Source organism: Lipotes vexillifer, unplaced genomic scaffold (genome assembly GCF_000442215.2).
Source record: "Lipotes vexillifer unplaced genomic scaffold, Lipotes_vexillifer_v1.1 scaffold384, whole genome shotgun sequence".
Classification (NCBI taxonomy): Eukaryota; Metazoa; Chordata; class Mammalia; order Artiodactyla; family Lipotidae; genus Lipotes; species Lipotes vexillifer.
Window position 1 is genome coordinate 1,434,474 of NW_006793498.1, and position 22,856 is coordinate 1,457,329.

Consider the following 22,856-nt stretch of genomic DNA (forward strand, 5'->3'; position numbering starts at 1 on the left):
TTTGATTCGTCATCTTCAGTGGGCATAACCCTAGCTTATAGAACTGTCGTGAGGCTTCCTTGAGATAATGAACATAAAGCTGTTAGCGCAGCGCTCAGCAAATTGTAAGTGCTCAATAAATGCTTTTAGGATCGTCACTCCCCTCTCCCAACCCCTGAATATAATTCTTAGTCTTTATTTGCCGCTTTGTAGGAATTGTTAATGAGTCTGTGACACCTCATGGGGTAAAGGGAGAAGAGGAGGAAGGGAAACTAGACTGTGGGTAATGAATAAACTGGGACTCGAAGCATTTAGGGCTGCAAGAAGATTTAATCAGCAACACATTTAACCAAGAAGAATCTTTAAAACTCAAACTAGATTGATTAAGGTTTTTTTTTTTTATTTTTGGATGTCACATCTTGTGATTCAAAATACAGATTTCTCTGAAGGTGGTGAAGAGCTTGCTTCTGATAATTACTGCTTGTGAATTCAAAAAGTAGAGGGCTGGTCGTATTTACCTCTCTGTCTCTGACTATGAAGACTATCACTTGCATCAAAGGAGGAGCCAGTCTCCTGTCTCTTGCTGTCCAGTGAGGTCATCTGATCCCAGTATCCACTATACGCACCGACCTTCAAATACTCAAGGGAGCAGGGCCAAGGCCCTACTCTGTCCACATTTTAATACAGCATATGTATTTTTCTCTTTTCAAAACTTAACTGGAAACCAGCTGGCTTTACAACTAGATATTCAGCCTTAATAGTTTCCCATGAATACTCTCTATGCTGTATTTACAATCTATTTACGCTCTCTAGCGATGGGGAAATTCAAGGCTCAGAAAACATGCTTACTTGCTCTAAACAAAATGCCACAATGCCATCTTCAAAGCCTCTGAGAGCCATCTGATGCAAATGTATCTAATTTGGTCATTCTTTGAACTTGCTGAATTGAAATACTGTATAGGAGTTCCTAGTTTTAAGCTAATTTGGTTTTTTGTTTGTTTGGGGATTTTTTTTTTTTTTTTTGACAGCTGCAAGAATGGCAGAAAAAGCACTGGCCCAGAGTTGGAACTGGGCTGTAGAACCTGTCTACTAACTGTGATCTTGGACACAGTGTCTTCCAGCCTCAGTTTTGTCATACGTAAAATGGGAGGTTGAACAGTTGTCTTTAACAGGGCTGGCTTTAGAGTACGTGAGGCCCAGTGTAAAACCAAAATATGGGACCCTTTGTTCAAAAAGCAGAAAAAAAGTGCTATTAAAGGTATATAAAATAACACATTTTCCTTTCTTCCATGGTCTCTCAACTTGTCATGGTGGGTTTTTTTGTTTTGTTTTTTTGTTTTTTGGTTGCACCACGTGGCTTGTGGGATCTTAGCTCCCTGACCAGGGACTGAACCCGTGCCCCCTGCAATGGAAGCACGGAGTCCTAACCACTGGACTGCCAGGGAAGTCCCAGTCATGGCGTTTTTAAATTTTCTATTTAATGTCATTTTAAGTAAAGAAAAATCAGAATTTTAAATTATTAATATGAATTTTATCATTCATCTGTATATTATGCAGTTTTTCAATACAAATGTGAGAGCGTTTAACTCCTGTGGAATCACTGATATACAATTAGTATTTCATAGCTGTTACATGCATATGTCTTTCATTCTTAGAATAGTGGAAACAGCGCACAGAACTAACTCAACTGCTTTCATTTCACTTATTAATATGTAATATTAAGTACATTCCATCAACACCCTCTACTTTCAGTTTACTGTTGGCCAAGGAGGGATGGAAAGGAAAGGGAACCTGGGATTGCCCTTTCTTCTATGTCATCATTTTCAGCGGAAGTGGCTGGCTGATACAGGGAAGTAACACAAGTCAGAAGGGACGTGATAGTGTTTCTTGGTTGTTCCTACTTCTTAGAATTCCTTTGCCATCTTTCTGTGTTGGAAGCAAGTTCTATTTCAAACAAAAAGTGTGGTAACTTGGGGGCTGTCATTCCCCTTCCCCCACCTACTTAGTTGTGGAAGGAGCACGGTTACCTCGTGTTCCCTCTGAGCCTTGTGGAACCCCCATGCGTCGTGGGTCACCAGAATTCTGTGCTTTTAGGACATCAGGAGCGCTATCTGCTATATGTGAAGGGGGCGACAAGGAACTCTGGACACACGTTCTGCACCTACCTCCTCTGCTCCCACACATGCCCCATTATCCCATCGGCTTTCACTTACAAAACACAGGTTCAAAGATGAAATAATTAAGAATTTCAAGATGGATGGTAATCACACACCATAAAACAGAGGGAGGGGTCTTTCTGAGTGCAGGGCTCTGTGTGGCTCCACAGGCCTCACAGGCCCCTGAAGCCTGCCCTGGTCTTTAAATCTCTAGATCCCATATAATCATCTAATTGCCATCATGACCTTATTCATTCCTGGACATGTTTTATCTTTGTAGAGTGACTTTTTAGAGTGACTCCAACTTAAGGAATTGCTGATCTGGTCATAACATTAAGGAAAACCATCCTATTAAAGTATATTTTAGGTAACTTTACATACATATAATTCACTCACTGCAAATGAACAGTTTGATCATTTTTAGCAGATTTAGCCAGTTGTGCACCCATCACCTGAATCCACTTTTAGAACACTGCCATAACCCCCCAAAGTTACCTTGTGCCCACTGCAGTCCATTCCCATCCCCACCCCAGCCCAGGCACCACTGCCCATCATGACATATTTTATGCAGCAACCTCCTTGGACAAAATATGCTGTGACAGTTCTGGGTCTATTAGGCAACTAGCAATTCAGACACAAGGGCAAAATTCCAGAAACACTGGCTCCTGTAAGGATTCCCAAGGCATGGGAATTGATTGGGAAGGACTTGGGCCATCACTGGCCTATGAAAGTGCCTTTGGGTGGATTTAAAAAGTGTGCCTTCTTCAGACAGAGGCAGTTCCATGGCTCAGAGAGCAGAGCCTGGGCTACATTTTCACCTCCACTTCACCCACCACCTCCACTCACGCCTGGGACTCCTTTGCCGGATACAACCTGGAGGTATAACCCAGTGGTCTTAGGAAAAGTACTGGTATCAAGAGTGGGGAAGGACAGCTTAGACCCTCCTCTATACAAATGTGGGCAGCGTATTAACGTCTCTGAGCCTCTATTTCCACATCTACACAGTAAAGACAGGAGAATTTACCTTGCAGAGTTGTCAGGGTACAGCATGGTATGAGGCATAACACATTTAAAGACTCCGAAGTGTGCACAGTGCTCCAAACCATTAGCAGTTGTTTTTATTGGCTGAAAAGTATCACAGGTGCTAGGGTTTCCCTGGTGGCACAGTGGTTAAGAATCCACCGGCCAATGCAGCGGACACGGGTTCGATCCCTGGTCCGGGAAGATCGCACATGCCACAGAGCAACTAAGGCCGTGCGCCACAACTACTGAAGCCCACACGCCTAGAGCCCGTGCTCTGCAACAAGAGAAGCCACCGCAATGAGAAGCCCGCGCACCGCAACGAAGAGTAGCCCCCGCTCGCCGCAACTAGAGAAAGCCTGTGTGCAGCAGTGAAGATCCAACTCAGCCAAAAATAAAATAAGTTTTTTAAAAAAGTATCACAAGTGCTATTATTTTCAGCACTGTATCCCAGGAGCAACAGCACTGCAGGGGTGGCTGCCTCCCTCATTACCAAATGTTTTCAACTGAGTACATTGATAGACTATACCCCCAACTCTATTTCCAATTTTAGAACAAAAAATTAACAGGTACATAGAATTTCATTTAAAAAATTTCCTCCTTGGACAACTTTGCTGGAACACGGCTTCTCTACGAGTCTGTCCTTCGTTTTTTCCTCCCTATTTTTCCTTTCATTTAACCAAAAAGCTTTTAAAATGCAGGAAGGGCTCTGCTAATAGCTGGCCAAGTCATTTGACTTCTCTGGGTATCAATTTCCTCTTTTATTAAATGGAGAGGATGGACTACAGATATTCTAAGGGTTTCTTCCAGTTCTAAAATGCTGTGGTCAGTGCTTACCACTGGGGAAAAAGGAAACACACTTATACAAAGAAAAGCCATTGTCTTTTTAAATAGGACTTCTTCTTACCATGTCTTTGTATTCTTTTTTTTTTTTTTTTCTATTTGCAATAAAATTGGTAGGTATTGTAACTGAACAAATCGCAGCTGTGACCTCATAGTAGGAAGGAGCATCAATGTTTGGGTCCTTCCCTCTCCTAGTCTTTGAAGATTGATGGGAAGCAACCTCCCGGTTCAATGTGGCCCCTGGGTGTCATCATGGAGTAAGTAGGGCAGGTTTGCTGTGAAAAAGGGAGGAGGGGTGAGGAGCAGGGAGAGCAGGCAGACGATGCCCCCACGTGTATCCTGGCAGATGGAAGTGCTCTAATCATTCTTTATCCTTGACCCCGAATTATAACAGGATTTGACTGAATTTAGAGCCTTTTCTGGTTAAAAAAATAAATAAGGAAAGTTTTGCCCTTTTTATGAATGACATCTCTGCCTTTCTTCTTATAATGAGAAGTAATTAAAAAATAGAGATGACTTGTGTCTACAGAAGTGAAAGGGACTTTGAAAAGGATTCAAGTGCAATTCTTTCTTTTTAAAACTTCTTACTATGGAATACCCAAAACCAGAGAGAACAGCATATAATAACAATCAGCCATCACCCATATTCAACAGTTATCACTCTGGCCAATCTTGTTTCATCTGCAGTGTTGCCACTACTCACCACCACCCCATAGATTATTCTGCAATAAATCCCAGACATCATATCATTTCATCTTTAATGCTTTAGTATATATCTCTAAAATGTAAGTACTTTTTAATAAAAACACAATCAGAATAAAAGTATCATGCCTAAAAAAAAGAGAAAAACAGTTGATTAATATCAGCAAGTAGGCAGTAGTCCTATTTTCCCAATTATATACCTTTTTTCACAGTTGGTTTAGGGTCCAAATAAGGTCCATATGTTGCAATTTGTAAATTCGCCTCATAAGTCTCTAATCCACTGGTTCTCAATGTGTGGTCCCCAGATAAGCAGCATCAGTACCACCTAGGATCTATTAGAAATGCAGTTTCCCTGGCATTAGCTGAGACCTACTGAATTAGAAACTCTGGAGGTGGGACACCACAAGCTGCCCTCCAGGTGATTCTGATATAAACTAAAGTCTGAAAAGCACTGTTCTAATCTTTAGGTTCCTCTCTGTCTCTCTACCTCTCAATTTATCTGTTGAAGAAACTGATCATATGTCCTATATACTTCTCCATAGGTTGGATCTTGCTGATTGTGTTTCTCTAGTAATTTAACAATTCTTTCTTAAGCAAACTGAATAATGGTACATATGCTCAGTCCACATGGATCAATTCACATAGATATTAAACAGTCAGCACGATGAGCTGCTGTCAGTTGACAGTGTTAGCTACTGTCTGTTCTGTCAGTCTGAAAGTGTGAGTAAGAGAAACCAGTGTATGTTTTGAAACTATTTGAACTTTGTTTTTGTCATTAGAATTAGAAATATTCCATTTTTGGACTTGATAGTATGACTACTAAGCCAAATTACAGGCTTATTAACACACTATTAAAAAGCTGACACATCCAGTGGCATGGTGGGAGGCCAGCTCTTTGGCTCCCCTCTTCCATCCCCCTGCCCCACTCCCAATTTATAGAGTCTCTTTGCTGTAAACACTCGCCCATGGTTGATTTCAGGCTACCAGTGTGATGTCACTGACTTGGGAAGACACAGGCACAGTCAGAAATCAAGAGCCAATAGGAGCTGGCTCCATCACACCACTGGCACAGCCTTTTAGCATCTGGTCTTAATGGCCGCAATAACTTGGGTAGTTTAGGCAAAACCCACCATTTTCCTTCAGCTGTGTGAATCTAAACTAAGGTTCATGTGATAGTTAATTTTACTTGTCACCTTGGCTGGGCCACATGTCCAGATATTTGGTCAAACATTATTTTAGATGTTTCTGTGAAGATGTTTTTTTTGGATGAGATTAACATTTAAATCAGTGGACTTTGAGTAAAGCAGATTGCCCTCTACAATGTGGGTGAGCCTCATCTAATCAGTTGAAGGGCTTAACAAAATGAAGAATGACTTTCCCCAAGAAAGAGAAAATTCTGCCTGCAGTCTGCCTTTGGACTCAATCTGCAATACCAGTTCTTCTCTGTGTTTCCAGCCTGCTGACCTGTCCTGCAAATTTAGGACTTACCAAGCCTCCACAATCATGTGAGCCAGTTCCTTAAAATAAACTTTCTCTTTCTCTTTCTCTCTTTCTTTCCCACTTCCTCTGCCTTCATCTTTCTTTCTCTCTCTATCTCCATATGCATACACATATACATACATATACACTCTGTTGGTTCTGTTTATTTTCCATAAAACTAGTTTTCCATAGAACTTAAAAATTTTTTAAAATAAAAAAAGTTAGATATAGCTCTAATTTTATAACCCCTGATAGATAGAGATCTGCATTTGGACAAACCTAATTTAAGGGCCCTTTTCCCCCAAGCGACTTCCTACTGGCTTTTCTACAGCACTTGAAATTCCTACCTCACTTACATAAGGTAAGGCCTTGATGGCTCCTGTTAAAATATGGAGCAGGAAACAATCAGGCCAGTATCAGCTGTCAGCATCTTAATGGGCTACGCATACAGATTTTCTGTCCAGTCACCCCTGAGAAATCTGTGCAGACAAGTTCTAGATATGTTTTTGGGTCCCCTGGCAGCTAGAAGTCCTCATGAAGCTCTATCTAGGTCACAGGTGGGCCTCCGTTGACTAATTTACGTACTTAAGTACACCCTGACTAGCTCTGGAAAGGATTTAAGATGGTGTTCAAAGAAATATGTAGTGCAGCAAGGTCAGATGGATAAAAAAAAAAGTGAGGCAAAAGGAAAATGATGGTAGAAGAGGCTGGAGCCAGGAGCAAGGCAAATATGCAAATTACATTTCTTGAAATTCTGTATGCTTACAGAGGTGAGTTACACAGTTGAGTTAAAAACTTCTAGGAGAATGTGTGAAGAGGGCTAAAGGGAGTCACATAACATAAAAGATAAAGAATTAATCCATTGCTTAAAGTTCAAGTCCTTCTGTCATTAAGACCAGAGTGAGATTTCTTCAGTAGATCTTCCAAGAGAGAACTCTGGGTAATATAAATAATAATGTCTGCAACATCTTTGGACTAAATGAAGTGACTCGCTTCACAGGGCCCCTTTTGATGATACTCTTCATTTAGCCAAGAGGATTATATCAAAGTGCAATTCAGTATAAGCACTTCTGCAGGTACCTGCAATAATGCATCCCAGGTGTAAAATCACTGGTGATCTGGTTTCATCCAGGGATAAGTTATAAATTATCTAGTTGTTCTCAATTGCCAGTCTGTCATTCAGTGATGAGAGTTCCATGGGTTCATGATGAAAATTTAAAAAACAGTGCAGTCAGTAGCGAATTTTCCATAACACTAATTTTCCATAAAACTTCCATTTAAGAGACTGTCCTTTTGTTATATCCTTACTTGGTAAAGTAAGTTAGCAACCTATGTCAGTAACCATCATAATTTTTTTTTAACTAGCCTGTGAAATATAAAAATCTGGGAAACCACTGACCTAAGAGAATGGAAAGACACACAATCCTCCATGAATATTATTTTTCTCAGCAGGACTTTTGATGTCTTTATAACTTGCAGCAATATGCTAGAAATCATACCCTCTGACAAATATCTGGAATGCAGCTCTCCAATATTACAAGTTTAATACAAAACCATACGTTTTAAAAATCAGTCAATCTGAAGGGAGCATTGATATACTGTTATAAAAATTTAGGAACAAGACAAGGACGATGCCTGACCAGAAACCACCCTCGCTGTCCCTCTGAGTTGAGCCAAGGGAGGGCAGGGCTGAGAGTGTCATTGAGATGTTATTTTGGATGTTCACTAACTCTCAGACAAATAGATGAGAGAGATGCCCGAGTTTTACACCACTGAACACTGCCACAATAATTCTAATCCGAGAGCATTTTAAAGTAGGCATAACCAAGTGGACCATTAAACATTTGGACCATTCAACAACAACAACAACCAAAAACTCCAAACAAAAGCTACACAGTAATAATGCCTACAGAATCCTTAGCTTTGAGTAATTGAGCTGTTTTGAATTTCTTGAAAGATGAACAACCGTGTGGTAGTTGATGTCTGGTAGACAGGAAGTGGCCATATATAGTTAATATTTATTGAGCACTGTTTTAAGCATTTTATGTGTAAATACCTTTAATCCTCACAACAACTTTATAAGAATCATTACTTTTATATTCCCAATTTACAAATGAACAAACTGAGGCCAAGAGCTATTAAAAAAATGTCATCCAATGACTATGAGGTAGAACCAAGCTTGAAACTCTTGCAGAGAGACCCCAGAGACCATACTTACAGCAAGATGCTTCCACTGACTCCATACCTAGCTATAAGCCTAGAAGAAGTTGGGAGATGGTTGCCAGAAATGGTGCCCTTGATCTTAGAACAGTTTATTTGTGACCATTCTTTCTGGAAGTAGCCAGATCACAAGGACAATTTTCTTGGAAGGCCATTTCTAGCCTGTAATAATAAAATTGTATCATCTTCAGATAAGAGGGTGCTTCTTGTACTATTCTTTAGAGTCCTTGGCCTCCAACTAATCAGAAGCAGCATCGAATTGTTTCAATATGAGGTGAAAACAAGGGGGATGGGGAGTAGAGTGTGACTCTGGTGCTCAGAACATATCTTCATTCTACACACAAAATTTTTTTGGATTGGCCAGGTCACCCCTGAAATCTCTGGGTCATGGAAGGCACTGGGGAGCAATCTCTGTGCGAATGTAAATGTCTGTGGTGTCTCTATTGAATTCTGGTCCCCTTGCCCACAACAAATTCTATTCCACTGAGTCAGAGACCTAAGAAAGATGAAAAATAAACCGTACACTGTCTTTTATTAGGCCTATCCGACTTCTTCCAAGAAAAGAGCATAAGGATGGTCAACAGCAGATTAACTGTGCCTAACGCTGACCTTCTGCGATGGAGGTAGAACCAGCAGTCAGCTCATCATCAGTGTGTCCCCCAGAGCTTGGAGCCGCCATGATGTGCTTCCGGCCTAGAAGCCCTCCAATCTCTCACCCCCAGCCCCCTCTCCAATTTGTAAGTTGTCATCATGGCAATACTCCATGCCCTTTGGGTCTCTGGCTGCTGTAATAAAGGCTCTCTCCAGTGGGTGAATCAATAGAAGTTCAAAGTATTTACAAGTGAGGAAATCACGGGTACCCAGAGCTAACAAGGATCTGGCTTTTGAGACCATTCTCCCCAGTTTCCCTGAGCCCAAATATTGCGCTTCTGCCTCTAACCTTCCTGGCAGAGTTTAATCTCTTGGTTTTGGGCTGCTCAGGGGATCTGTTCTCCTTCTACCCAGATACTTCTTTTATAACTCAAACTTTTCTCTGCTTTCCTAGCCTTTCCTTCTTTGTAACCAGCAGTGTGGAGTCTTTGTTCTTTTTGCACTGAAGATCTTTTAAAGTCTCCTCCTGGGGAAAACAACATTGTTTATCCACAGTTATCTGTCCTGTAGTTGACACATCTACATACAATAGACTATCCACAAGAGGCCAGTACAATTAGTGGAGGATGAGGGGGCCAGAAATAGAGCTACAGGAGAAACAGAGCTACAGGGGCACAGAGGACATTGCCAGCATAATTTCCCTACTCCCCAAATTGTTACTTTTGACTTGACAGAGGAAGGTTAAACATTCATGCGGAGATTCATTCAACAAATGTTTATTGGTAAAGCGCTGTCATAAGGCCAGTCATGGAGTTACTCGGGCTCTGCCTTTAAGGAGTTTTTGGTCTAGTAGGAAAGCTGTGGCATACGTTATATGATCTAAAGATTATATTACAGGCAGAAAGTGATAACAGCTATAAGAAATGTACAAATAAACTGCTGTGGGTGTTCAGATTACTGAGAAATCAGAAATGAATCAAAGTTTTAAAAAGTAGGAATAAGAATTTATAGTGGGAGTGAATGTAAAGGTCAACTAGTTCATCCGTTTCACTTTATAGATGTAACAAACAGAGCCAAGTACAGTTTAAAAAGTAAAAAACAAGGTAAACAGTTTCATTGTGACAAAATTGGTCTAAAACACAAGTCTCTGAATTCCTAGCCTGGAGCTATTTTCTCTATACCAAGTACTTTCCCCAGTAACCCAAGAATATGGGGACCACAAACTGAATCTAAATTAGCAATAGCCAGCAAAGCTTTTTTTTTAGAAATGAGGGTGACCATATTAATTGGAGAATGTCTTAGAAAAGACAGGAAAGAACTCTCTGGTTATATTTGGCATTGATTCATTTCTTGTTATAAGAAACTACATCCAAAAGAGAGCTATAAAAATAAAGGAATAAGAAATGAGACCCTAAGAAAGGTTATGGAAATCGGAGTTATTTAGTCTGAAAAAAGAATGTTAATGGGGGAATTCTTTAGCCTTCAGGGATCAGGAGGTCCCCAAACAGCTGTTCTCCATTTCTCCAGAAGGCAGAAAACCGGAGAAAATAGACTTGACTTCAAGCAGAAAAGATGAAATTAGATGTAAGGAACAGGCCCCTGACCTGAAGGTCTAATACACACAGAGAAAGGAAGGTGCTGGATGCTGTGTTTTGCCTTTCTCTCTCAGTCTTTATACCTGGGAACCAATACCCTGGGAACCAATACCTTTCCTAGAAGTTCTGTAGGCCTGCCTGGAAGTGAGGAGGGAGTCTTTTAAGCCTTTTAAGGATTCTTCCCAGATCTGGAAGATTATTCCAACCCTAACACCCCTGTTCTATTTGCTCTTATAAATTAGGGGAAAACAGAAAGATAAAAATAAAATGCTACATAATATTTCCTGGCAATTATAAATAGAATGGGATCAGGTATTTCCATAAGGTGTCTGATCTGAAAGAGCTAATGAAGGATCTTGTTTTGCAAATAGGCACTTCGGGGTCAAGGCTAAACAAGAGACTGGGAAGGAGCCATGCTTGTTTCTCTAGGCTTTCCATGGAATTTCCAAGCCTTCCCATTCCCATTCTCCCCTTCTCCCTCTCCTGGATTACCATTCTTCAAAACATCTCTCAGTTGTTTGTTGATGAATCTCTGAATTATTAACTGAAGATGGCATAAGTCCCCGGTTCCAAAACCTGGGCATAGAATCATCCAGAAAGTTGAAAATAAAATAGGAAAGTCCAGGTCCCACTCCAGAGATTCTGACAGTAGGTGGGAAAAAACTCTCCAGGTGGTCCCAATGACCGGGATAATTTGAGGACAATTAAGTCATGATATTTTTCCTCTCCTGGAGGCATTTTCACTTTAACAAGGATCTCTGGAAGACCTCTGAAAATTTTCAAATCCCCAGTAATTCTGAGATGGCGAAATTTCTGATGCAGGTGCTCAGAGAAGTAATTTTGGGGATTTCATCCCCTGAATTGTTCCATATAGACTCCACCTACTCTGCAGACTTGGTAGTGACCTTGGCTTTGCAAAGAGCAGTGTTGCCATTGCATAGGAGTAACTCTAAAGAAAGGAGCAGAATGTCAAATCCTAGGACATGTGGCAGCATCCTTAGGGAGGGATGAAGTGAAATGTGAGGCAGGCAGACCAGCAGACTGCTTTCAGGGCTCCCCATTGACTGTATAAACCACTCTCAACTCGTGTCTTGTATTTGCCACAAGAGAAGACAGAGGAGAGGCTCAGGAAAAAATAAACTTTGTTATACTCATTGCGTCCACGGCGGCACACCACGCAGGGCCACATGGGAAAGTCTTACCAGGGGTGTCAGAAGGCAGAAGACAGGAGGGAAGGGAAGCTTTAGCCCAGAGCCTTTATTGGAGTTTCCTTGGGAAGAGCAAGGCAGAGCAGGGTCAACAGTTTAGGACTGGCTACTTTGAGTAATTTCTGCAGGCTTTGGGCTTTAGGGGTGGTCCCTAGTTGCCTGGCACCTGGCCCTGGGATGACTAAGGCAGAGGAATATTGTCCCTTGGGGCATATGGGCCCAATAGAGGAAGTAAGGCTCTGGACTGGTTAGTTTGCATATCATGGGCATGTTCCATGCTGGGTCCTTTTTTATATCTCTACGAATTTGCTAGCCTGGGCGGTGAGAGGTAGTCTCTCCCCAGCCAGAAAGATTTTCTAAAGATGTCAAAACATCATAATAAACAGAAAATGAAAGATATTTACAATACAGTTGGTTTCCTATCTAAGGGGCTTATTTACTATTATTTTTACTTTTTTACCACATCCCATGGGCTTGCTCCCATGGTATTGTATGTTGCTGAAGTTGTTTAAAAATCTAGAAAATCTAGAAGATTTGACAGTTTTCCTCCCCTCTTGAGACATTTTTAAAAAATTAGCTAAGGAAACTAAAGGACAATAAGAAATGAGCCTGCAAGGAAATAGGCTATGAATTGTTTACTGACCCTTAAACCTCCCTCAGACTTGCTGCACTGATCCTCCAGCCTGGACAGATAATCAGAGCTGTTCTGAGAAATTCCTTGCTTCATAAATTGGAGTACTTGAGTATCACACTGACAGGAACTCAATATTTTTCTTGGAAGGATTTGGTCAGTCTGAACTGACTGTCCATTACTAAAGGGAGTAATGCCCAGGTAGTGATTACCAACTAGTGTTTATCTCAACTATAGTGTGCCAGAGCCACACTTCTAAAATCTCTTCTTCCTAGTAACTGCTTAGTTAGAGACTGGATTTCCCAGCCGACTTTGCAGCTAGGCATGGCTGTGTGATTAGATTGTCCCCCAATAAATAAATTTGGGGATGATCTGACATAGGTCACTTCAGCCTAAGCTAACTGAGAGAAAATTGCTTGCCCAGGACTCTCTTTTATTAAGTGGAAAGCACACATACCAGGGAGCCAGTTGCAGCCATGGAGAAGAGGCTAATGCTCCATGGGAGCAGAGCAATGAGATGGAAGGAACCTGGGACCCTGAGGCATCTCCCAGAGTTGAGTCAACCTGCCAACCTGAAGTACTCCCCTTGGGACTTCCACGTAAGAAATAAACTTCTATTTTATTTAAACCATTGTATTGTGGGTCTCTTTGTTATGACTGCAGAGACGTTACCTAATTAATATACATAATTATAAGTTGCCACTTTTTATTTTTCTAAAAGGAATTACGGTTTTCACAGAAACAAAGAACCTTAGAATGTAGAATAAATTAAAGGTCATCTTGTCCAACTTCCCTCCCATGCAGGAGCCCTCTCTACAGTATCCCCTCAGGAGGTCCCTCAGGCTCTGTGCCAACCCTTTGGTGATGGGATCTACACCACTTCATTAGCTGGGCCAGACCATGGGGCTGCTTTGTTTATACTGTGGATGAAGAAGGTTGCCTACCATGTCAGTAAACAAAGGATGTTGTGGCCATCAAGCCATCAACCTTTGCAGCCACCCCCAAGGGTGCACCCTGACGGGATTCAAGATGGAGAAAAGCAGGATACTGGCCCTGGATAGTTAAGCTGCATATCAAAGGAATAATTTCAATAAGCCCAGACTCTTGCATCTTCCCATGCATAGAAAAGTGCTAAATTCATTAACTTGAGATCTGGTTTTCTTTAATTAACAGTAATCTTTTGATGTTTCCACTACCTGTTCTTTTGTTTGGTTTTTTGCAAAAATTCCTGTATATCCTGGGTCCTTCCTTACCTCTTCAAGATGGTCCCTCAGAACTATCTGAGAGGCTGTCTCCTGGGCTTAAGTCCTGAGTAAGTCCACTGAATGATACATAATTCTCAACTTTTAGATTGTGCATTTTTTTTCAGTACACAGTACTTTTATATCTTCCCCCCATGACCAATGATGTAGTGTGTTGCTACAAAACTAAGTGGCCTATGAATCATCTAAACCCCTCCCTCCCCCAAATATGTTCTATGTAATAATGATTCTAGAAGATATTCCTCAAATGAAGCATTTTGGAGCCAAATAAATTTTGAAAATACTTATACTATACCTCCCCCTGAATAGTCACAGTATATATTAATACTTTAAGGTGTAGAAAAGTCTGAAATAAATTTGTTTAACTTGGTTTAATCCAGAGTTTAATAAACATATTTGGCCATAAACCACCCCTAGATGCTTAATTTTTTCCTGAATAATATCTGTCACTATCATATAAAACTAGTGTGTTCTATAAAACACATTTAGGAAACGCAGATCTAACCCATGACCTGACCTTAACTGACACTGTTTCCTAGACCACTGAGCAGCTCAGCCACAGATACAGAGAATCTAACTCTACACTGGATGGAAAAATGTTGGAATTTGTTTATCTTGCTTGGTTATTGGATGTTAGCCCAGTCAGTAGTAAACAGGAAATGTTTTTATTTGAGAATATACCAAGAACTCCAGAGACAAAGGAAATACACACCCCAAATAAAATCCTTACGCAACAAACCATGAACACATAACTAAACTCTTCCTTCCCATAACTCCCTTTTGCAGGACTTACTAATAGAGAATCTAGTCTTTACTGATAAGAAAACTTGGTTTCTCTTCTGTTTAATCTCAGCCTGGTTTAGTAGGAAGAGTATAGGTTCTAGAGTCCAACAGAGCTAGATTTGAATCCCACTTACTGTCTTTGTGATTTTGGAAAAAGTTATTTATTCTAACTGAGCCTTAATTCCCTTTTTTATAAAGTGGGGACAAAAATACCTCATTATGTTTGCAGGGATTAAGTGAGATAATGCCAGCAAAGCCCCAAGCAAAGCACCTAGCACATAGTAGGAGTTCAAAAAATGTAGAGTTTTCTCTACTTCTCTATTCTCACCTCACCCTCCCCTTTTTAGATGTTTCTGTCTGTTTCAGATTGACCTTACCATACATTTCATTACTATAGGATGCATCCCATATTCCTTAGCCAAATCCAAGAAATTTGTTTAACATCCATTTAAAACTAATGAATATAATTTGTTCATCTTGCTGCCCAGATAATGTCTTTCTCTTCCTGATAGTTGTTATAGGATATGAGTAGTCAGTCCATCTTCTTTGGTCCAATGAAACTTTTTTTTTTTTTTTTTTTTTTTTTTTTGCGGTACGCGGGCCTCTCACTGCTGTGGCCTCTCCCGTTGCAGAGCACAGGCTCCGGACACGCAGGCTCAGCAGCCATGGCTCACGGGCCCAGCCGCCCTGCGGCATGCGGGATCCTCCCGGACCGGGGCACGAACCCGTGTCCCCTGCATCGGCAGGTGGACTCTCAACCACTGCGCCACCAGGGAAGCCCCAATGAAACTTTTGAGTCCCACAATTGAGGGTGATGTGGTGCCTTTTTACTATAATAATTGATTAATATTTGAAAAATATCAGAGATGGACATATTAACATTTTCCAACTAAATTGGGTTTTTTTCCCTTCTTTATGGGGACAGAATATTATGTCCATAATTAATCTTCATTTATTCCCCTTCAACTCTGTTTTAACAGATGAGGGTACTAAGTGACACAGAAAGTCAAAACTACACTTTTAGTAACCAAAGAATTTTTCAGGAACTGAAACAGGTCAAAAGGCTAACTAATGGTTAGGAATTTGTTTGAAGTTTTGTTGGTTCGTCACATTTGTAAAAGGCAAAAGTTTTGTTTGTGGCTATCATTGAATAGCTTGCGTCAGACAAACCCTCCCCTGAGCACAATTATAAGAGCTTAATAGAATTTTTTTAAAAAACCCAGCTATTTGAAGACCTCAGAGAACGACCAAGGCAGCCAGGACTTCAAGGGCTAAAATTCCAGAGATATCCCTTGACATAAAAATCTGATAAAAAATGGAACAAGAAAGGAATGTTACAGGCCTCTCACATTCATGAGCATAGGTGCAGAAATGATAAACAAAATATTTACAAACAGAATTCAAAATACATATAAAATGAATAAATCATCATGACCAAGTTGAGTTTGTTCTAGGAATGCATGGTTGTTTAACATTAGAAAAATCAATCAATGCAATTCTCTGCCTTAACAGAATAAAGGGGAAAAATTATATGATCATCTCAATAGATGCAGGGTAATTATTTGGTAAATTTCAGCTCCCAAAGGACTTGCAGAAAACTAGAAAGGTAGTTCTTTAATTTAAAATTAAAAATGTTTCTGCAAAAACCTACATCAAACTTTGTACTTAATGGGGAAATACTAAAAGCTTTTCTCCTGAGATCAGTAATAAGACAGAGATGTCTGCATCAGTTCTAATCAACATTCTATTAGATGTTCCGGGCAATGAAATAAGGCTAAAAATAAAGAAATATCAAAGATGTAACTGAAAGTGGGGTCCAGCTGCTCACTGCTCAAAAGCCAGTAAAGAGGCAAGGTTGGTGGAAAGGAAAGTTTGCTTTACTTTGGAGGCTGGCACCTGTGTGGGGGAGGGGGAGCAGGGAGAGGAGGGCAGACCCTTGTCCAAAGGCCGGCTCCTCCCCTCTGACAATCAGGGGGCAAGAGTTTTGATAGACGGAGGGAGGGGGCTACATGCAGAAACAGCACCGTCAGCTCTGACAGTCATCTTGAAATTGGTCATCGGTGTTCTGACCATCATCTTGATTGTTCTAGATACAGTTAATCTTCAGTTCCAGGGTCCGTTTGTTCCCATTTCCTTGAGGCCAAATCTCGGAATCGTGGCAGCTTATGTCATGGCTACAGTCTAGTCATCATGTAGTTAACTTCTTCCACATGATGGGGGTTTCAGTATCTACAACAGCTCACGGGATATGGCTCAGAGTATTATCTATAGCCCTTGAGGAGGAACTAAAGGTCCTTAGCTATGCTTAATGACTAAACTATTATTATTTGGTCTCCTTTGACTGTTTTCCTTTGTTTCTGCATTTTCTCACTTCTCTGATCAAACTTATTCTTTGACTGAAGTTTTTCTACAGACGAAAGGCAGGCTGAGGACATGGTGTGGGTGTGGGGCTGGGCAAGGACCATAGGGTCCTGCTCCATTTCAAAGACTTGAAAGGAAAACATAAACCACCATAATTTGCAGACAAAATAATTGAGTGCATCGAAAAACCATAAAAATAAACTATTAAAATTAAAAGGTGAATTTAACAAGGTCTCTAGATATAAGGTCAACATACAAAATTCAACTGTATATCTAAACACTAGAAACAAACAACTAGAAATAAAAAATTTTAATGATGTTTATATTAGCATAAAACATTCAATACTTACTTATCAAAATATGTATAACACCTCTACACCTGAAACCACAAAACAGTAGGGAGAGAAATCAAAGAAGACTTAAATAATGGAGGAATATACCATACTCATGGATTGGAAGACTCAATATTGAAAAGTTGTCAATTCTCCCCAAATTGATCTATGAACTTAATGCAATTTCAATCAAAACTCCACAGGGTTGTGTGTGGGTATGTGTGTGTGCATATGTATGTAAATTGACAGGTTGCTTCTAAATTTTACATGGAACAACTAAGGACCAAGAATAATCAAGACAATCTTGAAGAATCAAGTTGGAAACTTACCCCAATGGATATCAAGACTTACACAACGTGGGACTTCCCTGCTGTCGCAGTAGTTAAGAATCCGCCTGCCAATGCAGGGGATATGGGTTTGATCCCTGGTCCAGGAAGATCCCACATGCTGCAGAGCAACTAGGCCAGTGCACCACAACTAGTGAGCTCTCATGCCACAACTACTGAATTCCGCGTGCCTAGAGCCCGTGCTCTGCAACAAGAGAGGAAGCCACCGCAATGAGAAGCACACGCACTGCAACAGAGTAGCCCCTGCTCACCGCAACTAACGAAAGCCCGTGCGCAGCAACGAAGACTCAACGCAGCCAAAAATAAGTAAATAAGATAAATATATTTTTAAAAAAAGACATACAACGCTACAGTAATTATGACAGTGTGGTGTTATGCAAGGAGAGACAAAGATTAAAGGAATAAAATAGAGTTCAGAAATAGTAAAACACCTATTATGTCATTTGATTCATGACAAAGATTACTACTGAAAAGCAGTGAAAAAGTATAGTCTTTTCAGTAAATAATACTAAGTCAATTGGGTATCTAATTGGAAAAAATAAATATTGATTTCTACTTTGCATCATTCATTACACCAATTCCAAGTTGACTGTAGACTTAAATGTGAAGGTAACATAGGAATGTAACATTGGAATGTGCAAAGATATCTTTCACGGGATACCAAAAGCATTAAGTATAAAGAAAAAAAATGGATAAATTGGACTTATTAAATTAAGAACTTTATCAAAAAAGATGAGAGTGAAAAAGCAAGCCTCAAAAAGGGATATTTATAATACATATATCTGATATATCTGGATATCAGATATATATGTATATGTAATAACTCGTATAAATCAGTAAGAAAAGATATTACTCACTCTTCCTTCCCCAACAATGGACAAAAATTTTCACTAGGCATTTCACCAAAGAGGATGTCCAAATAGTCAATAGACATATGAAAATATGCTAAACATCATTAGTTATGAGGTAAATGAACATTAAAGTCATGGTAAGAAAGCACTTCCCATGTACCTTTTCTTAGGAATTTACTAGAGGAAACGTTCTGCTGAAGTTGGAGATTAAACCAAGAAAGAGGAAGATGTAGGATCCAGAAAACTGAACATCCAACACAGGAGGCAGGTGCAGGGTGTTTCCCAGAGAAGGGTCAATGGAGAGCATAGTGGAGACCAGTGTAGGTCTTGAGAACAGCTGGTCCAGATTGAAGGAGATCAGAAGGTTCTGGGAGATCTGTCTTCAAGAAGATGAAATTTGTTCCACACCCACAGGAGTTTTAAAATATAAGATAGGGACTTCCCGGGTGGCGCAGTGGTTAAGAATGCACCTGCCAATGAAGGGGACACAGGTTCGAGTCCTGGTCTGGGAAGATCCCACATGCTGCAGAGCAACTAAGCCTGTACACCACGACTACTGAGCCTGCGCTCTAGAGCCCGTGAGCCACAACTACTGAGCCTGTTAGCCAGAACTACTGAGCCCACGTGCCACAAATACTGAAGCCCATGTGCCTAGAGCCTGTGCTCTGCAACAAGAGAAGCCACCGCAATGAGAAGCCTGTGCACCGCAATGAAGGGTAGCCCCCACTAGCCGCAACTAGAGAAGGCCAATGTGCAGCAATAAAGACGCAATGCAGCCAAAATAAATAAATAAATAAACAAATAAATAAATATATTAAATATATATATAAGATAGATACAACTCTAGGGAGTTTGGGCTGGATTTGTGATTATTCATAGAAAATTAAGCAAAATAAAACACGATAATTATTAACTTCAGAGAAAAGAAAACAGAAAGTAATCATAATATGCTTCATATTGTGAATAATATTTATGTCATCAAATTAATACTGATTACCGATCTAAACAAAATTATGATACAACTACACAGGGAGAAGAGAGGGCTGAGAAATGTGTGTTTTGTGTTTTAGGCTATACCTGAAGCTGAAACAATAAAATATTTAGAGATATTGAAGTAAGTAAGTTAAAAACATTTTTTTAAGTAGCTGCCTTTAGGCAGTAGGAAAAGGAGGGCCGGTGAGAACGACTGTTTTTCATGACAAGTCTTATGGAGCAATTTGACTGCAATGATATGCATGTTAAATTATGATAAAAATGGAAACAACAACAAAAAAGAAAACTATGAAAAGACTTGAATTTTCTGTGATCTTGGACAAGTAACTTCTCTGGACATGATTTGTAAAATAAAGGGATAAGTAACCTTCCATTCTGGATGATCTCCGGCCCAATAAATTTAAGTGTTAAGCTGCTTAGTTCTAACTTTAAAGCTCATAAGATCCCAGGAAATGATGTCAAATTTTAGAATTGGAAGGGCTAATGGTGTCAAGTAGTTATATCCCTCAGTTCCAAAGAGGAAACCCAGAGGGACTTCCCTGGCGGTCCAGTGATTGAAACTCTGCACTCCCAATTCTGGGGGTGTGGGTTCTATCCCTGGTTGGGGAACTAAGATCCTGCGTGCCGCGAAGAGCGGCCAAAAAAAAAAAAACCCAGAGGAAAAGCAGAGAAGCCAAGTGATTTGTTTACAGGCACCCTCTCCTTAGTGGCTGAGAACACACTGCGACACGAGTATCCAGCTCTTGATCCAAATACTCTTTTTATTTACCCCAATGCCAGTAAGGGAGGACTTTGTGAACGAGATAGACAAAAACCACATAGAACAGTGAAAAAAAAACAAACCAAACAATTCTTAGAATATTATCTCCTGTGGTTAAGCAGGAAAAATCGTTTGATTGAACCTCTCCCATCGACCCCGCTCACCTCCTTCTGTGCCTAACTCTAACTGCAGCAAAGGTCAAGGGCAAGAAAAGCCCATTTCTAATACAGAATCCATCTTCCCGATACAGAGATTACAACAGAACCAGTTTTATTGTGTCACCAAACCTTCCTGAGGCCATTAGTAATTTTCCAGACTTCTGTCCCACACTGAGTCTGCGGCTGAATCAACGCTGGGGTTATAACAGAGACACAGAGTGAGCCCATAAAGCACGAGATGGTCTGCAAACAGTGTTACAGGTGACATTCTGCCTAGAGCACACTCTGTATGCTGCGAACCTTTTCCCTTCCCCCAGTCAATTTGCTGTGCTCGCCTGCATGCAAATACAAGAAGGACATCTAAGAGCAGTTACTAAGGAGACAAAACAGGTGCTTTGCATGAATCATCCTCTTTGGAGGGAATCTGCGTAAATTTTCTATGGTGGAAGCTTCCGTGGTGATTAATTCACTTTTGACATCCATTTCAATGCACAAGGGCTGAAGAATTAATTTCAAATGAAACCTTTTTCCACAACACTGGCAGGTGAAAGCAGCAAATGATTCACTGTGGTCTGGTCTGGGGTTTCAGGAGAATCCCTGTGCTCTTCTTAGGGAAGGAGTGAGAGAGGCAGAAGGTTCTGGATGAATAGGTGGCTCTGCCTCGGGGCTGAGGAAAAGCGTGGGTGACAAAGTAGTCATTTGACTCAGTAGAAAGAGCTGGAAAAAGGACCGGATGTTAAAATGCTCCTAACTTGTGCTAAATCCTACAGAACAGCCAGTCCCATTCAGACAGATAAAGTACCTGATACTTCAGATAAAGGATTTGGGGTTGTGGGGAGGAAACAAGAGGGAACACAGTTTAGATTTGACTTTCATCCTGGGAGGCAGCAGCTTGATGGAAACATCGTGGGTTGAGCAATCAGACCAGTGATGATTGCCATCTCAGGAATGACACCTAATGGGTCTGGGTCCTTAACCTTTCTGAGCATTGGTAATATGGGAACAATGCCTATGTCACAGGTTATTGTGAGGACTTACACATAGCAAGCTCCTAAGAAATTTCGGCCTTCCCTTCCTTTCCCCTATGGGTTATAAACACAAGTTTAGTTAAAATCATAGAAACCCCGTGCTAGAAAGGGGCGTTTGGCCACTTGGAATGCTTGAAGAAATTCTAAAGCCCCTGAAAGAAGTTCAAAGTTTCTGCTCAAACACCTCTAGTAAGAGGGAATTTCCACCTCTAGAAGGAAGTTCTCTTATCTTCTGATAATTATTTTAGAAAGTCCTTTACCTATATATCTTAGTTTGAGCCCCTAGGACCACAGAGAATAAACTAGTCTAATCACTTCCACAGGAAACACAATACTTATTTTCTTCTGATGCGATATGTTCATAACATGATATGCAACTTTCTCCCATCATTACGATCGCTGTTTCTCCAAGAGTTTGTAGCAGAAAACTGTGATCTAGCCACCAAAATCCATTCTCCCTTCCCTTTGTTACTATAGAATTATAGTTGGGTAGATGGGGTGTCCAGCTGAGCTACCTTTCCCAGCCTGCCATGCAGTGAGGTGTGGGCACACTGGGTGACAGTGAATGTGAGCAGAAGAGATGAGTGAGTGCCAATTCTTGGCCAGCACCTTAAGACAGCGGATACTTCTTCTTCATGTCCTTCCTCTACTCCTTCAACTGTAACCTGGTCATAGCGGTGACCCTGTTTCAGCTCTGTGGTAGATGATAATACCCTGGTGGATGATGAAGCAATGATGGTGAAAGGAACTTGGTTCCCTGAATGACCACATGGAACAGAGCCACCTACCGTCTTAGAACACTTACCTGGGACTGTTACATAGGAGAGAAACGAGCTTCTTTGTTCTTTAAGCCACTGAATCAATAGATCTCATTGTATCAGTTCCTAGACATACCCTAACTAAAACGGGTCCTCTTCAAGTGCTCCTGAGAAATGGGTGCAATAATTAGGTGGTGATGTGGTTTCACTAGAGCAGAACACTTACCTCTCTTTTGCCAGATACTATCATATTTTATAAATGGAATCTAATTATTCTTGTGTAGTCACATCATATTGGCTGTAAAATAAGCTAAAACGTTAAAACTCTTTTTTCCTGTGTTGTTGCTAAACCACATCTCCTCCAACCTATACTCGTGGAATTGGTTTTTGAATGCAAAGGGAAGTCCTTATATTTATCATCCTTATTAAACCTCAACTTGACAGATAGAATCCATCATTCTAGTTTGCTGAGAGCCTATTGTTTTCTGGTTTGTCATCCACTGTCCTGGTTGCTCCTCTTAACTGCCAGTGATCCATATTTTTGAGCATCATGTCAGCTATATCCTTTGTTTAGCTTAATTTCATCTTTTGATGCTTGCGTTAAGGAATAAAATACCTTATATATTTTTTTCCTCTAAAATGGACCTAGAGTCTTCTGTCTGCAGCTTAACAGTATGATTATGACCCCCTATAGTGCGAGTAATATTTACAGGGTTGCCCCTGATATTGGTGCATTGCGAGAAACCGTGCAAAAATGTCAGTGAGCATCACTATGCTGGGAATGTACTCACCCCAGAGC